This window comes from Heterocephalus glaber, unplaced genomic scaffold (assembly GCF_053883595.1).
Source record: "Heterocephalus glaber isolate CG9 unplaced genomic scaffold, H.glaber_assembly_v1.0 deba00001504, whole genome shotgun sequence".
In the NCBI taxonomy this organism is placed as follows: Eukaryota; Metazoa; Chordata; class Mammalia; order Rodentia; family Bathyergidae; genus Heterocephalus; species Heterocephalus glaber.
In genome coordinates this window covers 38339046-38354485 of record NW_028258324.1, presented here as the reverse complement: position 1 = coordinate 38354485, position 15440 = coordinate 38339046, and the positions used below count along the sequence as shown (strand labels likewise).

General features: G+C 39.9%; 1 pseudogene; it reads right to left on the bottom strand.

Moving 5' to 3' along the window:
• Positions 1–13295: 13295 nt before the first annotated feature.
• Positions 13296–14088, bottom strand: LOC147825316 (desumoylating isopeptidase 1 pseudogene; annotated as a pseudogene).
• Between the last annotated feature and the right edge of the window lie 1352 nt (positions 14089–15440).

Sequence of the window (15440 nt, the reverse complement as noted above, 5' to 3'; positions counted from 1 at the left end):
CCGTGGAAAACATGTGACCCAATAATTAGTACCCGTAGGATTTCTAAGGAAACATATTTATTTGTAACCTCATTTCTTAGAAAAAGGAAAATGTGGAAAAATAATTGTTAAGTGATATGATCTGTCTCCCTTTCTTAATAAATTCATTCATATGCTTGGGGTAAAATTAAGTAAAGGACCATTTATCTCACCACAGATGTGCTATTAAATTTTCCATGGTTTAATCAGATGAGAGTACCAGCTCAGGTAAAATAGTACCAGGCCTACGGGCCATATTAAGCTGTTCCTCATCATAAAGCATTTTAAAATTCTAAAAGAACAAAGAAAAACCATATCACCACTTTGAGGATTTTTTTTTAAAAAAGCATTTCTCTTATGCTTATTTATACTGGAAATTATATGGCTCTCAAGCCATAGAACCATAAGGAAAAATAATCAGACACTGATAATATACTATCACCAAATTCAAAAACTAGGGTTTGTTGGATAACTTTTTTCACAGCCCAGTAAGTCTCCACCCTCAACTTATTCCCAAATATCTGACAGCAAAGAAGTATGTTACTGTGAACATTCACAGCTCTGAATACTCCTAATGAAAAAACAACAAAACTGCTTTTCATTTCCTAACACAGAAGTCCTTCTGGATTGCCAAAATTGAAAATGGCTATTTCTCTGTTGCCATCTTTCTAATAATAATCTCATGTAAAATAAGGAACTTCTCTTTTCCCTCACCTAATAACCTCCTCTTCCTTTTACTAACATCAGCAATAACATTCTTTTTAAAAAAATTTTTGTGAAATTCTTCTAAATAAATTCCAGTAGAAGGAACTGAATAAACACACACATACACATCCTCTTCTGTCACATTAACTTTTCTCTAAACAACATCCAAAAATCAGCAATGAATAGTTTGCCCAATAAAAATCTGTCAATATTCACCCAAGTTTCTTTGAATAAACCACTTCACACATAACAACAAAGGAAGTTATTTATTTTCATATAATATTAGATGTTATACATGGCAGTGCTTTTAATTCTTTTCTGAAATCATTACAAATTCACATAAAATGATAAAAAGAAAATATGCAGGGAGGTCCTGTGTATTCATTACCCAGCCTCTTGCAACACACAACACATCGTACATAACAGCACAGAATCAGAACTGACAGAAATAAATGAATATCTAAAAGAAAAGTGAGGCAGCTCAGTTTGAAGCAGGGCGGGAAGCAGAGCCAGGTCATCTCAGTCACCCGCCAATCTCACCACAAGACATGTTCCAGAGCACCACTAAAGCCAGTAAAACCCATAATGCAAATAGAGAGAATAATGGATAGGAATTAACCAAAAATAATTTTCATACCCACCCAGGACAAGAGCAGCAGTGAAAGTCAGGCTGTTGCAAGAGAATCTGTAAGGGTATATCTACTTAATCTTCTGAACTTTATCCCAGTCCTAGTTCTTTGAGGTGTCTCCATACTGATTTCCATAGTGGTTGCACCAGTCTACACTCCTACCAGCAGTGCACCTGTGTTCCTCTATCACCACAACTTGCCAGCATTTGTTATTGGTTGATTTCATGATAGCAGCCATTCTTGAGAAATGTCTATTCATTTTAGATGCCCATTTTTGGATTGGGTCTTGAAATTTGGGAGGTCTGATTTTTTTTTAGTTCTTTACAGATTCAAGATAGTAGACCTTTGTCTGAGGAACAGCAGGTGAACATTTTTTCCCACATTGTGGGTTGTCTTTTCACACTGCTGGTGGTTTCTCTTGCTGTGCAGAAGCTTTTTAATAAGAAGAGATCCCACTTGTTGATTGTTTGTGCTAATTCATGGGCAACTGAGGTTTTGTTCATAAAATCTTTTCCTACACCAATGTCTTCAACAGTTCGACCGAACCTCTGTTTCAGCTGATTCAGCATTTCTATTTAATATTTATATCTTTAATCCATTTCGATTTTAGTTTAGTGCATGGTGAGAGATATAGATCTAGTTTTAATCTTTGGCAAGCTGAAACCCAATCTTTCCAGCACCATCTATTAAAGAGACTATCTTTCCTTCAGTGAGGGTGTTTGGCTCCTTTGTCAAAGATGAGGTGGCTGAGTATGTCTGGAGTTGTTGCAGCATCTTCTAATCTGTTCCACTGGTCCTCAGGTCTGTTTCTTTGCCAGTACCATGCTGTTTTTATCACCATAGCCTGCAGTATAGTTTCAAGTTGGGGGTTGTGATACTCTCTGCTATGTCTCTGTTACCTAGAATTGCTTTTGCTATTTTGGGTCTCTTCTTGTTCCAAATGAATTTTTGGATTGTTTTCTCAAGGTCCATGAAGTATGCTGCTGCGATCTCAATTGGAATTCCATTAACTCTATATAGCGGTTTTGGAAGTATGGCCATTTTCATTATGTTAATCCTTCCTACCCAGGAGCAGGGGATGTCTGTCCATTTTCTGATATCATCTTCAATCTCTCTTTTCAGAGTGCCATAGTTTTCAGAGAAGAGGTCTTTGATTTCTTTTGTTAGGATGATTCCTAGGTATTTCAGTTTCTTGGATGCTATTGTGAAAGGAAATGTTTGCCCTATTTCTCTCTCAGTGAGTCTGTTGTTCATGTAGAGGAAAGCTATTGATTTTTGTGTATTGACCTTGTATCCAGCTACTTGACTGAATTTGGTTATTAAGTCTAGAAGACTTTTGGTGGAGTTCTTGGGGTCTTCTATATAGAGTATCATATCATCTGCAAATAATGACAATTTGACTTCTTCATTTCCTACATTTATTCCTTTTGTTTCTTTCTCTGGCCTAATTCCCATGGCTAATATTTCCAAAACTATATTGAAAAGCAGTGGTGATAGTAGACATCCTTATCTTGTTCCTGATTTTAGTGTGAAGGATTTCAGTTTTTGACCATTCAGTATGATATTGGCTGTTGGTTTTTCATAGATGGCTTTTATCAGATTGAGGTAGAGACTGTCTATTCCAATTTTTGTAGGGTTTTTATCATACATGCATGTTGGATTATGTCAAATGATTTTTCTGCCTCTATTGAGGTGATCATATGGTTTTTGTCCTTGGCTCTATTGATATAGTGCATTACATTGATTGATTTGCATATGTGGAACCATCCCCACATCCCTGGGATGAATTCCACTTGGTCAGGGTATATGATCTTCTTGATGATCTTCTGCATTCTGTTTGCCAGTATCTTATTAAGGATTTTTGCATCTATGTTCATTAGTGAGATTGGCCTATAGTTCTCCTTTTCAGTTGGGTCTTTCTCTTCTTTGGGGATCAAGGTGATGCTTGCTTCCAGGAATGAATTTGGGAGTATTACTTCCCTTTCAATTTCATTGAAGAGTTTAAACAGTAGTGGCAGCAGTTCCTCTCTAAATGTCTTGTAGAATTCAGCAGTGAAGCCATCAGGACCTGGGCTTTTCTTAGTTGGTAAGTTTTTCACTACATTTTCAATTTCATTCATTGATATTGGGTCATTTAGAATTTTTAAGTCTTCTTCATTCAACTTGGTAATTCATATGTATCTAGGAATCTGTCCATTTCTTCTGTGTTGTCCATCTTATTGGCATATAGGTTCTGGAAGTAGGTATTGATGATCCTCTGGATTTCTGCTGGGTCTGTTGTAATTTTACCCTTTTCATTCCTAATTGCATGGATTTGGGCCTTTTCTTTCCTTTTTCTGATAAGGTTGGCTAAGGGTTTGTCAATTTTGTTGATTCTTTCGAAGAACTAACTCTTGGCTTCATTGAATTTTTGTAAAATTCTCTTAGTCTCCATTGCATTGATTTCTCCTCTGATCTTTATAATTTCCTCCCTTGTATGAGATTTGGGGTTGTCCTGCTCTTCTTTTTCTAGAAGCTTGAGGTTCAGCATCAGGTTGTTTAATTGGGCTCCTTCTGTTTTCCTAATATGCGTATTCACTGCTATGAATTTCCCTCATAAGACTGCTTTCATTGTGTCCCATAGATTTCAATATGTTGTATTGTCATTGTCATTTAATTGAAGGAACTGTCTGATTTCTTCTTTAATTTTCTTGGTGACTCATTGGTTATTAAGAAGTGTGTTGGTCAATTTCCACGTGTTTATGAAATTTTTTGACTTTCTTTTGCTATTGATCTCCAATTTCATCACACTGTGGTCTGAAAATATACAGGGGATAACTTCAATTCCTTTGCACTTACTTAAACATGTTCTATGTGCGAGTATGTGATCCCTTTTGGAGAATGACCCATGTGCAGCTGAAAAGAATGTGTATTCTGATTTTGTGGGGTGGAACACGCTGTAAACATCTGTTAAGTTCATTTGTTTAAGAGTTCAACTGAGTTCTACTTTCATTACTTGTTTTTTGTCTAGTTGATCTATCTATTTATGACAGTGGGTATTGAGGTCCCCCACTACTATATTGTATTAGTGCTTATTTGATTTTTCATGTCTGTTAGTATTTGTTTTATACAGCTGGGCACCCCAGTGTTTCATGCATATATGTTTATGATTGTCATCTCTTCTGCTTGGATTGTTCCCTTTACAAGGATGCAGTGTCCTTCTTTGTCTCTCTTAATCAGTGTTGGTTTGAAATCCACTTGATCTGCCAAGAGGATAGCTACTCCTGCTTTTTTTCCAGTTTCTGTCACATGGAGTATTGTTTTCCACCCTTTAACTTTCAGTCTATGAGTTTCTTTTTGAATTAAGTGTGTTTCTTGTATGCAGCATATTGTTGGATCTTCCTTCTTGACCCATTCTGCCAGTCTATTTCTTTTCATTGGTGGATTGAGACTATTAACATTGATGGTTATAACTGATACATACTGTCTTATCATTGTCATGACTTTTTCTTTTGTTGGATTCTCCCCCTTTGCATTTAATTGCTTGTCATGCATGATGGATTCATTCTGCTGGGCTTCCTGGGGTCGTGATCCTCATTGTCTGTTCCTAGGATATTGTCTAAAGTTTTTTGGAGTGCTGGTATGGTATCCATGAAGTTCCTAAGGTACTGTTTATCATCAAAGTATCTTATTTCTCCATCAATTTTGAAAGATAGTTTTGCAGGGTACATCAATCTGGGTCAGATGCTGTTTTCCTTTAGGGCTTGAACTACATCACTCCAAGCTCTTCTTGCCTTGAGAAGTCTGCTGTGATTCTGATGGGCTTTTCTTTGTATATGATTTGTTTCTTTTCTCTCACTGCTTGTAGAACTTTGTTCTTCTGTTGGGTTTCTGGAATCTTAATAATTATATGCCTATGTGTAGATTTTTTTGATCAAGGCTAGTTGGAGTCCTATATGTGTCACTTATCTGTATGTCAATTCCTTTTCCTCTGCTTGGGATGTTTTCTCCCATTACTTCTGTAAACAGTTTTTTTATGTCATCTGCACTGTCTCCTGTTTCTTCATTGACACCAATCAGTCTTATGTTATTCTTCTTAGCACCCTCTAGCAGGGGCTGGATTGATTTCTCATGGTCTCTTACCATTTTGAAGCAATTTTTCTTTTCCTGGTCACTAATTGCAATCTTATCTTCTATATCTGAAATTCTATCCTCACATTGGCTCATTCTGCTGTGTAGACTTTCAGTGGATTTTTTAATCTCCTGGAAATCTATTTGCATCTGTTTTATGGATTCCATTTGTTACCTATGTTGGGATTCCATCATGTTTCTCAGCTCCTCTCTAGATTTATTAATCATGTCTTGCACTATGGACACAATCTCTGCTGTTATCTGAGAAATTATTTCTGATTTCATTTTTTCAAGATCCTCTTTTTGTTGCCATTTCTAGGAGTCCAGGTGGTTGAGCATCAGAGTGTTCCATCTCATTTCTCTTTGGTGTTGCTGTAGGTGATCTGGAAGTCTGGTTTTGAGACTTGTTTACATGTCTTCTCATTTCAACTTGGGGGGAGGGGGTGCTGCTGGCACCCACACAGCTCACCTCCTCTGTGCTGGGAGCGGTGGTATGGCAGCCCGGTACCCTCCTCCTCTGCACTGGGAGTACTGCTACCTATGTAACAAGGTTCCAGTGAGTACGGGGTTCCAGTTACAGTTTCCAGAGAATTTGGGGTGTCCAGGTGAGGCCAGGAGGCTGGATGGAGTCTTGAGTTGGCAGAAAGCTCAAATAACAGGCAGAGAGCAAGGGATTTGTTGCCTATTTTTATAATCAGAGCAGGAATTACTCTCCAACAAAGGCTCAGTGAAACAAATTTTCAAAGTGGCTATTGCTGACAAATCTGCATAACAAACTATCCAAAACTCAATGGCATTAAATGCATCATGGGTTTATAAGTTGTTTGGGGTGACACTGGGTGACACTGCTTCAAGTGTCTCATTCTAAACCTACTTCTGGAGGCAGTAACTACCCAGAATATGTTCTTCTAGTGGTGATGGCAGAAAGATGAGAGCATAAGTGTAAATAAACAAACATATTTAAATTGTTCTTATCGCATCTACCACCATCCCACCGGCCAAAGCAACATGCACAGCCAAACCTAAAGCAAAGAGACAGAGAAATACACTCCAATTATCATGAAAACAGGCAAGTGTAATGCTTTATATTACTGCAGATGAATTAAGAATTGTGTTTAACAATTCAGACTACTACACAGAAGACATGCTGTCTCCCAAAACAGTTCCTCCATCTGAAAGCACCTTTGCTTAAGCCATTAGTCCCTGATGAAAATAAAAATATCCTCAGAAGAAAAACTGTATTCTATTAACTATTTATCTCTTATCATGAGTATCAGACAATTTCCTATGAAAAGAAAGAAAGAACAGTCACAGCTAGGGAAGACAGAGTAAAGGATTAGAAAAACCCCGAACAGCCGGGCATTGTGGCACATGCCTGTGACCCCAGCACTGAGGAGGATGAAGGAGGATCACCAGGAGTTGAGTCCCAGGCCAGCCTGAACTACAAAGCAAGACTCACAAACAAAACAAAACAAAACAAAACACTCCAAACAAACTTTTGCTGTACCACAAATTTCCTAGATCAGACTCTATCTATTCTTCAAATATTCTCAAAAAGCAAAGTGGCAAAAATGGAACTTAACATTTAGAGCACAGATTTTATAGACTTCTTTTGACACACAGAATCTTGTGTCCTAAACTATTCAGCATCACCAACTCAGGAAACCATCTACTGTATAAGATTCCCAAAAGACTTCTATAGCATTCTTTTACACCGATATTCTCAAGACCAGAGAACATTGATTTACCCCAGCCTTTGTTAAGAAGCTGACTCATCAACATTATTCTGGTCCAAATGTATGCACACAGAAAAATTCCAAACATATTTTATACTTTTCTTTTATACTTCCTGAATGTAGGTCATTTGTGGTTTTCTGTGAGAAAATAATTTGACATGTTAATCTGAATAGTTTGTTCTAATACTACATCAGATTTCTATGGTTAAATAAAATTACATAACATTTACCAAAGTGTAGAATTAGATGCAGGTTTTGCTTCTATAAACAAAATGAAGCTGCACAAGTTGGTACATGCCTATAATCCCAGTACTGAGACAGAGGCAGGAAGATTGTGAATTTGAGGTTATGTTTGAGTACATAGTGAGTTCAAAGCCAGCCTGAAACATAGCAAGATCCTGTCTCAAAAAAAAAAAAATGTTTTTAAAAGCATACACACAAGGTAAAGTCTTTACTAATGTGGGCAATTCTCTCCACAACTCTCATTTATGTCCTCCCCAAAGCCATCAGAATCTGCTTGATTCCTTATAGACAAGGAATTAAAATTACATGCAACTTGTAAATGTACCCTTTTTAGAAACTACTGACTCAAACCAGATCAGCATGCTATATATTTGAGAACATATGTATTACGCTCTATTTGTGGTACACTGAAGAAATATACAATCTCACTGGGGAGAAAAATAGATATAAAAATAGTAATGATAACTCAAGAGGCTTATAAAAACTATCGAAATAGGACGGATGGTAACTGCTTCAGAAATTCAACAAATAGATCACTCTGAACTGGATCTCCCTTGAATTAAATCTAGAAAAAATTAAGGGGAAAGAGAGAACATGCCAAGCATCAAGAGCAGTAAGTCTTTAAAAGAGACAACTCTCACAAACTACACCACTTGGTTAGTACAACCTTTCTGGAAACAGCTTTTATAAGGCATACTGAGACTCTTTAATGCTCTGACACAGTTAATTTACTCTATATTAAGAAAAATGAGAAATATGAACAGATTTTTATAGGGGAAAAGAAAAAATTAAAAATAAAAAATGTAAATGCTCAGCCTCAGAAATTGGTTAATTAAATGTTGGCATATCAGTCTAGCAAAGGTCTACTGTCACATTGGTGTATATCAACGACAAAACCCAGTAGCATACAAGTTTATTGGCCATGTATCTGGAGTCAAGTGGAGGTAGGCTAGGCAGTTCTGCTTACCTTAACTGGTCTTGCTCACGTCTAAGGGTTGGCTGGCTTCAACTAGAGTAACTAAGACAACTTGGCTCTGTGTTAACTCATCTGTTCCTCTAACCAGACATTCAACCAGTCACATTCTCACAACTACAAGAGGCCCTAGAGGAATCATATAAGCTTTCTTGAGGCCTAGGCTCAGAACTCTTACCTCATTCTAATACCCTATGGTCAGAGAGCAGAAGTAAAAGAGCACTACAAAGTTACAGCAGCATTCCCAGGCCTGCTGTCTGTTTTTTAAAATAAAGTTTTACTGGAACACAGTCACTCCCTTTCATTTATATTTTGTCCATGGCTCTTCTTTCTACACCAAGAGTTGAGATGTGAGAGAGACCAAACAATCTGTAAAGTGTTTAATGTTTATCTGATCCTACAATAATTACAGGATAAAAGGCACAGGGAAGACCAAAGAAGTGAGCTATTTCTATAATCTACCAGCAGAATATTATTTCATTATTAAATGCTTATTAAGAATTTTTAATGGCTTTGAAAAAGGTTATGAAATGTTAATGAGTAAAAGAAGGAACTACACATACAGTATGATCTCACCTCTACTTACTCATACATAAGTAAACTGCATATATTCCACCTAAAGAATTCATTATTAAATTACACAAACACACACACACCTGTCAGTACCTGGCCTTGTAATTTTATTTTTTGTGTGTGTTTAAATAAGAAAATGTATTATAGTAAAAGACACACTGACATTATTCCCCCTCACTTCAAAACATCCCCATTTCAAACACATTTATCCCTCATTCTTGCCACCTTCTTTTTTTAAAGGTTTTTATTAGAAAATGTTCGTGGTACACAATGATCACATTCTTTGCTCATATATATTTTTAAGGGAAAGCACAAGCTGGGAGAAAATATTTGTAAGACATCTAATAAAAAACTATTACCCAAAATACACATGAACCTTAAGAACTAAACAATAAGAAAATAATCTAATTTTTAAATGATCCAAAGATTTGAAAGAGACACTTTATCAAATAAGCTATACAGGTAATAAGTATATTAAAAGATATTCAGGTCACGGATTTGGCTCAGTGGCACCACACCTGCCTTGAAAGCACAAGATCCTGAGTTCAATCCCTGGTACTGGAAAAAAAAAAGATATTCAGTATTATAGTCCATTATGGAAATGCCTATTAAAAATCAAAAAAATATATCACCATCTACCTCGTAGGAAAAACTTAAAAAACTAACACTACAAGTGCTGACAAGGATCTAAAATAATTGAAACTCAAATACTGTTCATGGAAAAGCACAATCCAGTTTTGAAAAGTTTGGCATATTTTTATAAAGTTAAATATACACTTACTACAGGATTTAAGAATCACATTACTTACTGAAGCAAAACAAAACAAAACTTGAACAAAAATATTCATAGCACCTTTAGTACTAATCATCAAACACTAGCAACAACTCGGTCGTGCCTCAAAAGTGGAGTGGATAATCTGTGACACATCAGTACAGTGCAGTGTTACTCAGACAAATGAAGGAACCAACTCTGGGTACATATACCACCTTCAATGAATGCCAAGTATACCATGTTAAGTGAAAAAAACAGATTCAAAAAGCTGCACACTGTGATTTCATTTCTTTCATTTTGGAAGAAGCACACTTTAAGAGCAGAGACTAGATTCAAAGTTGCCAGGGGAACCAGTAGGGGCAGGGCTTAAAAAAATGGGGTAGTGTAGCACGATAATTGTTCTATATCTGGATTGTGATTATATTACCTATTTGTTAAACTTCAGACCTATACATCAAAGAGTAAATTTCACTATCCATAAATTGAAAATTAATTTTCAAAAAAAAATCAAGTGAAAAGTAATAATTGTAAATGATTGAATCTTTTTTTTAAAATTCTTTTATTGGTACATTTTAGGTATACAATACGTTTATATTTATCATTGGGTGTTTGTACCTGTACATGATATATCTTGGTTCTTATTTTTTCCCCCATTACCTGTGCACCCTTCACCCCTACCACCCTTCCCTATTTACACAGATTTTGTTTCCATTTTTTTTCTTTTCTCATAATTTTTCCTTTCCCTTCTTCCCTTTCCCCTTCCCCTCCCACCACCCCTACACCTTTGGACCTTTTCCTTTTTCAAATTATCAATTATTCATTTTAATCAAGTAAATGATTGAATCTTGCTGGATTAAAGCAATGATTCCAGAATCTAAATTAATATGAAAAACAAATCAATAAGCAAATATATGAAGAAGGAAAAACTTTTCCTTACTACAGAAACCAACTAATAACCTAAAGTTTGGAAACATCTGAACTAATTGATAGCATATAAAAATTTGAGCTTTGTTCCTGGGAGAGGGTAATGGTCTCATTGCTCCTCTTTCCCTGTCCCTTTAGATCAGTGCACCTCTAAGAGGCGTCCACTGCATGACAGTGATGACTCATTTTCCACCTGGTGCCCACACGGAGCCGGTTGGTCCCTAGGATGCTCCTGAGGCTCTGGGATGGATGGAGATGTGGGATGGGGCTGGGGGGCCTAGCTCAGGCCTGTCTTCTGCCCTGAGGGGTGGCAGGGCTGGAATGAGGGAGGGCAGCTCACCTCCCATGAACTCTGGGTCGCTGCTAACCCACCCTTCTATCTTCCACCAATCCAGGACACAGCAGTGGCACAAATGGCTGCTGGACATGAAGGGTGGCATTCAAGGAATCAAGTGACTCAAATTCCCTCCTGGAGTCACTCAGGAGAAATAGCCCTGGGTCTGAAAGTGACCGCTGGGAGGGTCAGGAGCCCAGACATGGGACAAGAGAAAAGCTCAACACTCTCTGGGTAGAGATGTGCATTTCAGGCAGACAGGAAAAGGGAAGGACACTGGTGGGACATTGGCCTAGGCCAACCAGCTGCCCTCCAGGAAGAAACTGAGCCTCTAACTCCCATTCTCCTTGAATCTACCAGTAGATCAGCATCAAGCCATCCCTGTTTCTTTCTGATCTGATTAATCACTGCCGCACACACAGCCTGAGAACTAAACTGCTCACTCATTTGGCCTGGTGTAAATTCTAAAATCTCACTTGATATCATCTGGACATCCCCTGTCAGATACAGGCAGACACCAAGGCAGAATGACATCTATCCCTCTAGCTAAGACCCTGATAATGACAACTGCTATGGCTAATGGCAAAGACAGTAGGGGCAGCACCAAGGTGAGCAGCAGATTTCAGGGAGGAAAAACCCCTGCCTCAGAAGCAGCTTGACTCAAGTTTTAGAGGGGGCAAGGGACCAGGGCAGGACAGGCCCAGGAAGCAGAGCCGAGAGCCAAGCGCCTGGCAGCTCTGAGCCCCTCTCCACTCTCTCCCCTAACTAAGCCATGGGAGTGCACGTGAAGAAAGACAGTCTGAAAGCCGTCCCAGATCTGACACTTTCCAGACTGCTCTGCGTATAAGATCAGAAGCAAGTCATTAGGAAAATGCCCACTCATACCCTAGTTGAAACTCCTTAAAGCCAGAATGACAATAGAAATGTGTGCCATCAAATCACATTCAGAATAATGGAAAAGTCCTATTGGAAACAACTACATTTTCCTGCCACCTTAATTCTGTATATTCTTTCTATATTCCCTAAGCTGGGATTCATGTCCCCTTGGTTCCTAGCTGAACACTGCATATGGGGCCAGGTGTGGTTTCTGTGCAGACAGAGGGCCTGGGTCTCTGTGGCTCCAGCCGAGCCCCCATCCACCATGGCAGGTCCGCCAAGCTCAGGAACAGCAGCCTCACTGCAGCTGGCAGCAAGGGAGGTTTTCCCAAATCAATGGCAGAGGATTGGCAATCAGTCTGGGCAGGAGGAGGAATGGCTTTATCCTGTTTTCTCTGGCCTGGTACTGGCTGTCACTTTCCTCTGATTCTGAGCTGTGGGTGCTGCAGCCCTGGCCCCATGCTTGCGGCAGGGGAGGGAAGGTGACAGAATTCAGGTGAAAGAGCTCACTGAGGTCAGTTAGTCATCCTGCAACTGGCCCCACATACACCACATCCTTTGGTTCATTTAATGGTAAGAGTAACCTCTTCCAGGTCATGTCTGTTGGAAAACTCCTTGGTCCCACAGGTGTGGCAACCTGGGTGGGATGTAGGTATTCTCTGGAAAGAAGTTCCAAGTTGGGGCTCCCCCAAAGTATCCCTTTTGCCCACTGCTGAAACAAACCTCCTCTCTTTCTCCAGTGTGGAGAACACTTTGGAAACAGCATCAAAAGTGAACTCACAGACAAGACAGCCTTAATAAATTAGTATAATACTATTAGAAGGGGGCATTTTGTTTCATTTCTTAGCAGCATTGTCCTACATGCAGCCTGACAATTTCCTTCCCTGGGAAATTTAAAAAGCCATCCCCTGGTTGTTAACTCTGATGTTAAATTGTAAAATAGAAATCTGGTAGGGTTTGTTTTGTTTAAAAAGGAAAAGCCCTGCAGAGCAGGTGGGCAGATGGTCCCAAGCAATCCGGTTAGCTCTGGCCATTTTGTCTGTCTACCGTGTTTCTTCCGGGAGGCTGGATCTGGATGGAGTCCAGGAGGGCCCGGAGGGCTTGTCCAAAGGGCCTGCTTAGTGTGTTTTTATTCCTGGGGTGTCCCAATCAGTGGGCACTGCCACCTCTAAGGCCTGGAGAGTGAGCTGTGGTTTGATCAGGCTGGCTGCCCACAGGAAACTGGAGTTTTCTATACTGGAGGTACTTGTACCTGTGATTCTTGTGAAGAAAATAATATTGAAGAGAGGAAGCTGAGGTCATCCAGGGAGTACAGGAAACAGTCAGGAAAAAGGACCCAAACCAGGATGCAGAGGTGTCGTTGTTACTTTGTAAAGGGCTCCCTGTTTTGTCTCGTAGTAACTTAGGAAAAATCACTGCAAACAGTGGAGAGGACTTCAGAGGGCAGGTCAGTGATGTAAGAGGGTGTCTTCCACCCAGTCAGGAACTGTGCCACTTCGTTGCTAAAGGTGTTACAGTTGTATTCAAAGAGGTTGTAGGCTTCACCTCGGAACAGAGACTCCCCCAGGGAGGACAGGTACTCCAGAAAGATTTCTTCTGCCACTTCAGTGCTCCCCAATTCAACCACAGAGTCTGGAGGTCCAAGAAATGTCCCTCCTGGGGGACAGCTGGAGATTCCGCCACTACCAAAGAAGAACTCATTCTTGTGCACAACTACGGAGGTGTGCTAGATGCCTTCCAGTTGCTTCTCCTCTGCGGGGTGTGGTGATGCAGGGCTGTAATCCCAGCGCCCTGGGAGGCTGAGGCAGGAGGATCTCAAATTGGAGGTAGTCTGGACAACTTTGCAAGACCCTGCGGAACTGCAGAGGAAGTTCCCCTTTGTCGCGGAGGGAAGTTCTCTTTGAGGGACACACAAGAATATCCTCCGCAGTGTCTCTTTCACAAGGGACACTGCAGGAGGCATCCTCAACTCCCAGCACCGCGCCTAGGCCAGGACCACCTGGGACCCCACAGCCTTAGCTCAAGGGGGTCCGGAGGGCATGGTCCCACCCCAAGGCCCCAGCAAGGAAGGACATGACTCCGCCATCCCTTCTGCCTGGATGAAAACCCAGCATGATGGGACTAAGCCGCTGGGCCAGACCCTTGGACAGGTCGTACACATAGAGCTTCACGGGGTACAGATGCGGCGGCTCCATGGGGACCCGTGGCAGCGGCCACGATGGCCCTCGGGCACCTGGCAGAGGCTGGGACCTTCCCGTATCCGACAGGGTGGGGAGAGGTGGGGGGGGGGACCGAGCCCAGGCCAGGCCTGTGGGGCGGGGGACAGGCAGCCCTGAGCTGCTCGCACCCCCCCCCCCACCCGCTACTGGAAAGGACTACTGAGTACTTTGCAATCTTGCACAACAAAGGAGGAAGGCACAGAGTCCAAGTCACATCTGCTATTGTCAGATTGGACCTACATTTACAAAGGTAACTGGAGAGTACTTTGGGAGCAACATACATCTTTATTAAAACAACTTAAACATTAACCAAAAAAAGGTGACCACAGAACTTTGAAAGCAGCCCTGTCTTAATACAATTAGTTCCTCCACATGTCTTAACTTTATCAGTCATAACTTTAGCTTTGGTTTTTATCTCCAGACTTTGATTTAAAATTGCATAACCACCTTGAACCATACCTTTGAACTTTCCCTACCTTTAAACTTAACTAGGGGCTGGGTATTTAGTTCAGTGGTTCTGCCTCCTGCCTCGCAAGCGCAAGGATCTGTGTTCGATCCCCAGTACAAACAAAATAAAAATAAATACATAAACTTACCTTTCCACAGTCTCAGCACCTGTTACACAAGGATAGCCCTTTACTAGGCATCAAAAATAAATCGTTCACTTTGTCCGTCCACCAGAAGTTTCCAGCTTGCTTAAGAAGAAAGTGTAATCCATACTTGACCTGGCTGAACAAATAAAGTCAGTAATATCAATAAAAAATAATAATAATAATTACTGAGAAAAAAAGGTCAGTAACTCATGTAAAATGTTTACACTTGGCAAATCTGAATAAAAGGGATCCAGGAACTTTTTATAGTTTTCTTATAACTTTTTCTAAGTCTGAAATTATGGAAAAATTTAAAATAAGCTATTAAGACAGTAAATGTCTCTTGAGATAGAAATAGCAAGCCAAGGAAGAAACAAATAATCTTATGATGAAATCAACATGAACCCGTTTACCAAAATCAAGAGTCTAGAAAAAAAATTCTGGCATTAACTGAACTGACCAGGGTGTCATGTCTCAGCACAGAATCTGGAGTTGCTGAATTTCTGTGTTCCACTGTGGCAAGGGATTAATTTGATGCTGTTAAATATCTCAGTTACATAAGCAACTCCTTCCTCCAACTCTTTTCTTACTCATCAGTGATCAACAAAATTCATAACAGCTAAATCTTGGATGTGGCCTATATATCTACCAACAGATGAATGGATAAAGAAAATGTGATATTTATATATACTGAAGAACTACTCTGCCGTGAAGGATAAATTTGAATCATTTGTAGGA